The 10,260-nt window shown below is 41.9% G+C and overlaps 1 long non-coding RNA gene across 1 annotated transcript; it reads right to left on the bottom strand.

Annotated features, from left to right (window-relative positions):
• Window positions 1–340: 340 nt before the first annotated feature.
• On the bottom strand, window positions 341–5,228 carry LOC102298727. Its single transcript, XR_317448.2, has 3 exons — window positions 4,980–5,228; window positions 4,799–4,894; window positions 341–968 (listed from the first exon to the last, which is right to left on the bottom strand). It is a non-coding gene; the product is annotated as an uncharacterized LOC102298727 (long non-coding RNA).
• Window positions 5,229–10,260: the final 5,032 nt, after the last annotated feature.

Genomic DNA, 10,260 nt, shown 5'->3' with positions numbered 1-10,260 from the left:
ATGAACTTTATCCTAAAATAAGTCTGTCACAGTTGAGAGGCAAGAGAAGAGAGACTATGAATAGCAAACAGATTAAAACAGATTACAGAAAATTACACAGAACTGAATTGAATTTCATTTCCCCTTTCCATCCACAGAGTAGCTACACCCACCAGGGGTGGGCAATCTCAGTCCACGAGGGCCGGTGTCCCTGCAGGTTTTAGATGTGTCCTCGAACCAACACAGCTGATTTAAATGGCTAAATGAGCTCCTCAACATGTCTTGAAGTTCTCCAGAACCTGGTAACGAACTAATCACGTGATTCAGGGGTGTTGACCCAAGGTGAGATCTAAAACCTGCAGGACACCGGCCCTTGTGGACTGAGATTGCCCCCCCCCCGGCTACACTGTGGTGCACAGAAAGGAAGTTCAGGTGTCTTTAGAGTTTTAATCGTGTAGTTTTCATGAAGTGGACAAACAGATGGACAGATGTGAAACTGTTTCTGCTCCCACTCCCATTCCTTCACCCTCCCACCCCTTGCTGCTTTTGCTTGAGCAGTCGTTTCCATGGTGACGGCGGTCAGCAGCACAGCGACTGAAAGCATTTGAGTTGTGAATGAGTTGGTGGGAAAAGCTGCTTCGCCTCTTCTTTTTTAACTCCCTTTCTTACTTTTTTTCTTCACAGTCTGTTTCTCCCTCGTTCAACCCTTGTTTTGGTAAACAAGCCCCTGCACCACGTGATCCTTCCCATCCCCTTCACTCTTTTAACTGGGAACCAGTTAATGAGTGAGATGGTTGGTGGGTTACATAATGGGATCCTTTTTTTTTTTCTGCGATGGGGTGAAGAGGAGGGTGGTTGGAGAGGCAGATTGTGGTCTTTTGTTGCTGTGTTTCAGGGTTTGTTGGAGTCCAGTCATCCAGTGAATTGACACTCTGTCTCTGTTAACTGTTTCTCTTCAGGTTCAAATCCTGACAAACTCTGATCTGGATCTGCCCCTCAAAGGAAAAGGCAAAGCAAACAAATTTACAGTTACAAACAAATAAAATAATTTCCAGCCCTGTGATTCATAATTCAATTTAGCAGATTTCATTTATCATGCCCTTCTTTTAAAGATCAAAGTAGATTTTATGAGTCAGTAGCTCAGGTGTTTTTGCCCCATTCGATTTTAATTTGTGCAGTTTATAAAAGCTCAGAAAAACATCAAACTATGTCCTGTGGTACATTAACAACACAGTAAACCAAAGCGCAAGACAGAAACACAGAGTGAAACTCTATGGGATGTCCTTTTCGTTAAGACATGTGAGTTGTTTAACTATTGCCCACAAACAGCCAATCATCAGCTGAACTTGAAATCATGTGAGACAATCATTTAGGTGTCCTCTAACATGGGGTGGACAGGTGAAGACAGATCCAGCAAAGGTCAAAGCAGTGCAGGGATGGCCCGTTCCTAAGCCATGAAGGGAACTCCCCTGCTTCCTTGGGTTTGCTAACTTTTACAGACACTTCATCAGAAACTACAGTCAAGTTGCTGCTCCCTTCACTCGTCTCACCTCCTCTAAGATATCATCCACCTGGCCCTGGGAGGCCCACACTGTCTTCACTAAATGAAAGCAGCTATTTGCCTCTGTCCCCATTCTAATTCACCCAGGTACTAATAAGCAGTTCATCGTGGACGTCGATGCATCAGACGTAGCAGTAGGGGCAGTGCTATCCCACAGATACGAACCTCAAGGTAAACGCCAGCTCTATTTATGTCACCTCACCCCCACCAAGCAAAACTATAACGTGGGGGATAGAGAGCTTCTGGAAATTATAAATTAACCCTGGAATGATGGCATCCCTGGCTGGAGTGAGCCATACAACTGTTTCTCATATGGACAGATTAAAAAAAAATCAAACTTATGGTAAATGGCCTGTATTTGTATAGCGCTTTACTAGTCCCTAAGGACCCCAAAGCGCTTTACACAACTTTTTACACACTCAGTCATCCACCCATTCACACACTGGTGATGGCAAGCTACATTGTAGCCACAGCTGCCCTGGGGCGCACTGACAGAGGCAAGGCCACCGGGCCCTCTGACCACCACCAGTAGGCAACGGGTGAAGTGTCTTACCCAAGGAAACAACGACCGAGACTGTCGGAGCCAGGGCTCGAACCGGCAACCTTCCAATTACAAGATGAACTGCCAACTCCTGAGCCACGATTGCCCATATCTCCGAAATGCTAAAGGACTTAATTTCCAGCAAGCTCGCTGGTCTCTGTCTTTCATCCAAGTTAATCTCTCTCTCTCCTGCCACCCAGGCTCTCAGAATACCAAGCCAGAAGCACTTTCCCACCAGTATTCCTCAGATAATGAACAATTCTTCCCAGCTCCCATTCTACCTGCCACCTGCAGGGTGGGTGCTCTCACCTGGGATATTGAAAGCTTTTATCAGCGTATGTGGCCTATATCAGAAATATTTCTTAGTATTCCTGTGTTTCTGTATTTGAGTAATTAGCTTTTTTTGTTACCTTGTATTTAGGTTTCTGTTTGTGTACTAAATGTCTTCATGTTTTTTTGTTTATTTTTTCCCTTATTCTGCTTCTAGTATTTGTTAGTTATTTAGATTGTAATGTACATGGCTCAATTATTTGTTGAAAAACAATTAAAACATAAGAGATAGGGATTAAGAAAGAACGAGGGCCCAGAGAGTCTGTTTATCATAGGGCATAGAGCTCTGCGCTGCTCAAAGTATTAAAACGTTTGCAAAATGATCCATAAAGTCCAATTTTTTCTTCCAATTTTTAAATTGGCAGACAAATAAGAAGTAATCTGAATTTTTTTTAATGTCTTGGTCTGAAGATTTTCTGCAAGTTCTCGTTAACATTGGGAAAACTTGTGGCCTGTGCAAAATATTTTAACCTTTTTTCATAAAACACATTATGAAGATGGAGCATTTAAGTTTTACTAATAATACTTTAGACCTATATTAGTATAATATTTATCTTAGTCTTAGATCATGAGCTTAGTTGCAATTCTAAAAATGTAAGTGACAGTTGTGCTCTATGTTTGTAAAGTGCTCACAGCTTCAGAAACTACCAGCGATGCAATCTGATGTCAGACTGTCTCTGTTTGACAGAAACAGGCTCAAACAGATAAAGACTTAGGGCAGGATTAAAGCTGTTTAATGTTTGGTGAAGGTCAATCATACCTCAGATCATTTCACTGTGTCAAGAACCACAAGTGCAGACTCCTGAGGCAAAGAGAATAAACTGAAGATGTACCGTTATTATGAAGATGAAGATTCAAAACAAGGTTATTAACGCCATAGAAAGACTAAGGTGAAGGAAGGGAACCCGCAAACCTAACTGTGACTAGAAAAAGAGACATATCCCCTATAATGACATCTTTTCATTGGCTCCTTGTTAAATCCAGAATTAAATTTAAATAACTTTTCTGCACAAATAAAATCTTGAATGGGCACCATCAAATCTTAAAGGTCTCATAGTACATTATCATACTAACAGAGCGGTGCAAGCAAAGTGGGCCTTGCTTTTTAGCAACCTATTGCTACAATATTACAGGTGGCAAAAACTACAGTTTGGTACATCCTGAGAAACAAAGAAATCCCTGGTGAACTCAGTAACACAAAAAGACCTGGACGACCATGGAAAACAATAGAGGTGGATGATCGCAGAATCATTTTCATGATGAAGAGAAACCCCTTCACAACAGCCATCCAAGTGAACAACACTCCCCAGGGAGTATGTGTATCCATATCCAAATCTACCATAAAGAGAAGACTGCATGAAAGTAAATACAGAAAGTTCACTGTAAGGTGCAAACAACTCATAACCCTCAAATCAGAGTAGCTGGAGAGAACCCACGCAAACAGAAAGGCCCTGGCCAGATGATGGGGTCAAACTGAAGACCTTCGTCCTGTGAGACAACAGCGTTAATCACTGTGTCACCATTGTTATATACACTGCTATATAGACCCCAGTTATATATAACTGGGGCGATCGTGGCTCAAGAGTTGGGAGTTCGCCTTGTAATCGGAAGGTTGCCGGTTCGAGCCCCGGCTTGGACAGTCTCGGTCGTTGTGTCCTTGGGCAAGACACTTCACCCGTTGCCTACTGGTGGTGGTCAGAGGGCCCGGTGGCGCCAGTGTTCGGCAGCCTTGCCTCTGTCAGTGCGCCCCAGGGTGGCTGTGGCTACAATGTAGCTTGCCATCACCAGTATGTGAATGTGTGGATAACTGGATATGTAAAGTGCTTTGGGGTCCTTAGGGACTAGTAAAGCGCTATATAAATACAGGCCATTTACCATATAGACCCCAGTTAAACCTAATCCTGTAGCACGGGTGTTCTGCAAGAAACTGATCTGAAAGTGTTTATTGCAAAATTATCTGCTTTTGCAACTTTTTTCATCCATTGACCCAAAAGAACGAAAGCATTAGCAGATACTCAGATCAGCAAATACACTGGCCACTGACTACTTGTTGGAATTTTGAAAACATGCCATTTGTGAATGCTGTTTGGGAGAAATGTGTGGATGTCAAAGACTGTCTGCATAAAAGAGTCTTTGAGAGCCACGTGTCTGGACCAAAATGGGATGGGAACATATTACTATACATAAATCTTAAGGCCTTTCCATGTATCTGGATGGATAATAAATTTGTATAGTGTTGTAGTTTTGATCTAATGCCAGTGGTTGGTAAAGCAGATGCAATAGCACATAAGAAGACTGGAAAAAACAATAGTGTAGCTGCAATGAAGGAGACTGGATGTGCAATCAAAATTTGGCCAGGTGCAAATAAAGGTAAACTAGAAACGAACCTGCGGATTGGGCCCGGTATCAAGTCTCTATTGTAGTGAGAGCTTGGTTCGAGTTTCCCCAGAATTCCTCTCTCTCTCTTCTGATGGATATCCAACCTGTGGGGCATACACACTGACCACATTTCATCACATATTCAATTTTCAGCTTCAAACTCGTGATCCTGTCTGACACTTGCTTTACCTCCACAATACTGTTCACATCCTCTTCTTAAAGATGACCCCTAATCTATTTTTTTCCTATCTACACCATGATAGAATAATTTGAATCAGCATTCAATACTCCTGGCCCTGCTTTCATTACATCTTGTCTCTTGCACATACAATATTCCTACCTTCTTTCTCTCCATCAACCAGCTGTCTCTCTTTACCGGTCATAGTTTCTACTTTCAAAGTCCCTACACTACTCCACCTCCACACTACACCCACTGCCTTTCCTTCTCTCTCACTGCCTCCAAACTTTTGTCTTTGCCCAGCAGTAGCACACTTTCCACTGGAACCATGTTGACCAGTTAACCTAGGCCCCAACCAGTTCCGTGTGGAAATCTTGATGATTTACGTTTGATTTAGTAAAGATCTTCTTGGCACTAGGAATAGATGGGCTTGTGGCCCAGCAAAAAACCTCCTGGTGTGTGTTTTGTTCTGGTTTTGTACCCACAAAAATAATCCATAAAGCAGAGTGGTCTTATATGCTCTGAAGCCTCTTATTGCTGTTTTTTACTATGCTGCTGTCGGCAAAAACTATGAACTTCAAATAAAGAAGTTCAGAGTTTAAGTATATAACTACACTGTTTTCAAGAATTTGACACATTTTTAATGAAATTAATATGTAAAATATTTTCAGTTTCATGCTTTGATCCTCAGACAAAGGTCTGATAACAATACAAATCTCACTTCCACTTAGCAGCGTTTGTCCATACGTGTACATTGCATAGGAATTAATTTCAGAATGAATGAATTTTGTTCAAAATGAGTGCTCATTTGTGCTGTTAAAAAGATGTGGTGTCTGCCATCTGCAGGTTAACAGGTGAGAACGTCAGAGTTACTTTAAATATCACAGACTTGACCTGTGATGCTTGGTTGCTTCTCTACTTTTGAGATTTTACTTGGACCATTTCCTGGAAACTGAATCTTTGTGCCACAAGTTACACAACAAAGTGAGGAGGAAGGACAGGATGGATCAGAGAAAAGTGGAACGGGTGAGGAGGGTGAGGAGGCCCTGCTCTCTTTGTGGCTCCCACAGAACCATCTCCAATTACAGGACAAAGGCAACTCATTCAGGCTTCAAGCGCCAACTCTGCAGCTTTGCATGTCTAATGAGTGTTTTGCTGAATACTAAGCGGACCCCTGGGTGCTGCAGAGGCCTCACCCTCCCTCCCCCATGCAGCACCTACATCACAAAGTTGCTCCTGTACCGCTCTGCATCGGGACATCTAAGCTTCACCTCCTCTCTCTGAAGACAACAGTCCCAGTCCTTTCCATAACAGAGTCAAAACACAGGCAAACAAAACTATGAGATGCAAAATAGGGTTGCAGTACAAAGACTAAGGAATAGTGGACGCTAATGTTGCTTGCTAATTTTAACTGGACAGAAACAAGATGGACTAGAGACTTGAATATCAGTCGAATTCAAAAAGACTGATATAGCTGGGGATGAGTTTTTTAGGTTCTGACTTGAGAGGAGTGTGCTTTGTGGACAGCCAGACCTTCTGGCCAGGGTAATAGCAGGGCACAGAGGTACAACAAAGGTCATCGAGGTGCTTATTTGGTTCCTTTATCCGTAAAAAGGCTGCCTGGGTGACCCTCCAGATCCTGCGACAACGGCAGACAAATGGAACAGAAATCTCACCTTCCAATGCTGGAAGATGAAAAAAAGAACAGTGCAAAAACAAACAATTGAGACTGAAGTCAACAATTTGATGAGTTGATGATGAGTTTTCTATGCATGCAAACTCCTTAAACACAGACTAGTGCAGTTTGTTACAAGAGATGTAGTTGAATGACAAACCCAGATAGATCTGGAAACATGTGATGTCGATACACATGGGAAGAGATTAGAATCCTTTATGGTAAAGACTGATCAGGTTGATGAAATTCTAGGGAAGATAAAAGGGCTTCAAATTGAGACACCGGTGAGTGACATTCTGGCAGGACAGGAAGAAAACTGTCAAAGCATACGCCATCCCCAGAGAGACCGAAAAAGCCCACAGTAGCTGAAGGACTATGAGTGCAAAGTGACTTGTGGGGATGATACAGCAATACACGCTGACCACAGCTACAGGGCAAATTTTAAGATGAAAGGCTTTGGAAGACTTAAACATTTCCTAGCCATTGACTTTAGACAGAGAACGAGAAGTGAGAATGAACCAAGGAGAGGTTTGAAATGTCTGACTGCAAGGGTAGATCAACTCCATGTGAACACAAACCAAACTGTGATGGTGATTGAGAACCTGCTAACCCAAAGAAATATTGGGAGATGATAGGCAGCTTGATTTATGCAATGACATGTACAAGACCTGATTTCAGTTGGGTTGTCAGGAAACTATCACAATACCTATCAGGACCAAGGTACTTAAACGGAAATATGAAACAAGAGTTGTGTCATAAGAAAAGGGAAGAAAAACGTGCATATAGTGATGCTGATCTGGTCACAGACCTAAATGACAGCCGAAGCACAACAGGATACTGTTTTAGTCTGACTGAAAGTGGTCCTATCATTTCATGGATGTTTGAAAAGCAGCCAACCGTAGCTTTATCTACATATGAAGCAGAGTATATGGCATTGGCTGCCAATACACGAGAAAATGTATATCTTTCACAGTTACTGACTGAGATGTACAGTCAGTCTTTGAAGACAAGCAAAATGCAATTGCTTTGTCAAAGAAGTTGTTGTCAGAGATGTAAATATGTCAACATCAGATATCATTATATAAGCTCTGCTGTCAGTGACAGAAAGGTAGTCATTGAATACTGTCCAACAGCAGATATGGTTGCAGAGGTTTTGACTAAGCCTGTGAAATAGTTGAAAAATTTGCAGCTTATCCAAAAGATGTATGTTTAATGACACTCTGAAATTAATGCACGGAAGAAGGGACTCGTCCTTCTTCTCAACCAGAAAAGAACCCTGCACCCAGAGGAGAGGAGGATGGACGAATGATGCCTGCAGAGAGAGATTCGGAAATCTATTTTTACATGGTATCGAGTTCAGGTTTGAGTACCACCTCATTGTGCTTGGGGTTATTATGGCAAATTGATTAAAAAGCCCCATGAGATCATTTGTATGCCACACAAACAACACAACAATGGATGACATCAAGGCAATGGTACAGTATACCTGCTGCTAGAGTGATGGGTCTGCACCTCACTGTTGGACCAAGGTGTTGGTTTGTGTACAGCTCTTTCGGTTGTTGCCAGGTTTCAAATATGTGTTAGACTTTTGTGAACGAGCTGCTGTAATTATTATTCATCAATTAACACCAGTGACTGGCCAGTTGGCAGCAAGAAGTTACATATAACACATCATGGCATAGAAACTAGTTGGCTGAAGTTAGAAAAAGATGGTCTTAGTCCACACACCCTGTCCTCCTGGTGTCAACATGTTCCTTAATTCTCCTCCACAGTGTGCATATGAGTATAGCCCTACCTTTCTTATCTATCTACACTCATTGTTTAAGTCTTGGTCCCACCCCCATCTTTTTTGTGTGTCTGTTTCCCTGTTTTCAGTTATTGTTATTTCTTCCTGTTTTTTGTACGTACTTATTTGACTCTTGAGTACTGCGTTTAATTAACTCCTTTTGTCTTAATCTTTTATAGCTGTATCTCATCACCCTGCTGTGGTCATTACATGAATATCTAAACGATGAAATCATGACTGACGCAATGAAAAAAAAGTTAGATTTAATATCATTAGTCATATAAACTGTGTTTTTTTTTTTTTTTAATTTCTTTATTTTGAAAGCAGGACATGGTTTTACAGCAGGATATTAGTGTGTATGGAAGCAAACTCTGTTTATTGTCAGCATTAGAAACTGATGATAGGATCAAAAGATCCCGAATGGCAGATGGTTTTGGAGCATTTCCTCTGTGATGTTTGTTGTGAACACAAGATTTTTTGAAAAGATCACGCAGATCAACCACATAGATTTTATTTCGTGTTGAAGGACATGGGAGTCTGAAAGAACAGCAACAACTATACAACACTCTATGGGCAAGCACTTTGCAATGGTTTTAAAGAAAACCTTTCTCTCACTGGAAGAGATGTCCCTTTTTTGTAATCTTGTCCTTCCTGGAAACTTTTGCAATTAGAATTGTGATCTGAATGCAAGGTGGTGCCGAACACATTGTGCTTTGCAACAACTGCTATGTAAAGTTTCTACAGGCTCATCTTGTATATGTCAATCTTTTATCTGTTGACTTATTAATTTCTTTTGTGTTATTTCAGATATGACATTATATGTCATATCTGAAATAACTTGCTTGCTTAGACATCATATTACACGATGATGTCTAAGGTAAGACAGACAAGAGAAAAAAAAAGAGCAGGTGGGTAGAAATGGGGTGATAGAAACAAACAGAAATACACAACGTATCACCAACTCCTGCATCTGTAAGAGACAAAAAACACAAAAACAAAGCAAAACAAACATATCGCACCTGGAACGCAAAAAATGAGAAAATACACAGATGTATAAATCAACTTCCTATAGTGTGTGTGAGAGACAGACAGAGAGAGAGAGAGAGTTTGAGTGTCTTGTGGGGTAAAGATTTATTTGCAGTTCTGAGGTCAACCAAATCCTTAAATTTAAGAATATTAACTCCTCAGCCTCCCTGGGAAAGTCTATACCAGGGTGCTGGAAAGGAGGGTCCATCCATTATTTGAACCTCGGATACAGGAGGAACAATGTGGTTTTCGTCCTGGTCGTGAAACACTGGGCCAGCTCTTTATCCTCTCAAGGATACTTGAGGGTGCATGGCAGTTTGCCCAACCAGTCTATATGTGTCTTGTGGCCTTGGAGAAGGCATTCAACCGTGTCCTGTCGGAGGTGCATAGGGAGTATGGGGTGTCCAGCCCATTGCTACAGGCCATTTGATCCATATACAACCGTCACATGAGCTTGGCCTGCAAGAAGTCAGACTCATTTTCAGTGGGTAATAGACTCCACCAGGGCTGCCCTTTGTCACAGATTCTGTTCGTAATCTTTATGGACAGAATTTCTAGGCATGGCCGTGTGGCGGAGGGCTTTCACTTGGGTAGTCTCTGAATCTCATCTCTGCTTTTCGCAGATGACGTGGTTATGTTAGATTCATCGGGTGATGGCCTTCAGCTCGCACTGGAATGGTTCGGAGCCGAGTGTGAAGCAGTGGGAATGAGAATCAGCACCTCCAAATCTGAGGCCATGGTCCTCAGCTGGAAAAGGGTGGAGTGCTCACACATGGTCAGGGACGAGTGGAGGGGTTTAAGTATC

This window comes from Haplochromis burtoni, unplaced genomic scaffold (genome assembly GCF_018398535.1).
Source record: "Haplochromis burtoni strain Fernald_Lab_line unplaced genomic scaffold, NCSU_Asbu1 Contig_598, whole genome shotgun sequence".
Taxonomy (NCBI): Eukaryota; Metazoa; Chordata; class Actinopteri; order Cichliformes; family Cichlidae; genus Haplochromis; species Haplochromis burtoni.
Note: the sequence above shows the minus strand (reverse complement) of the source record. Positions and strands in the feature narration are given on the sequence as shown.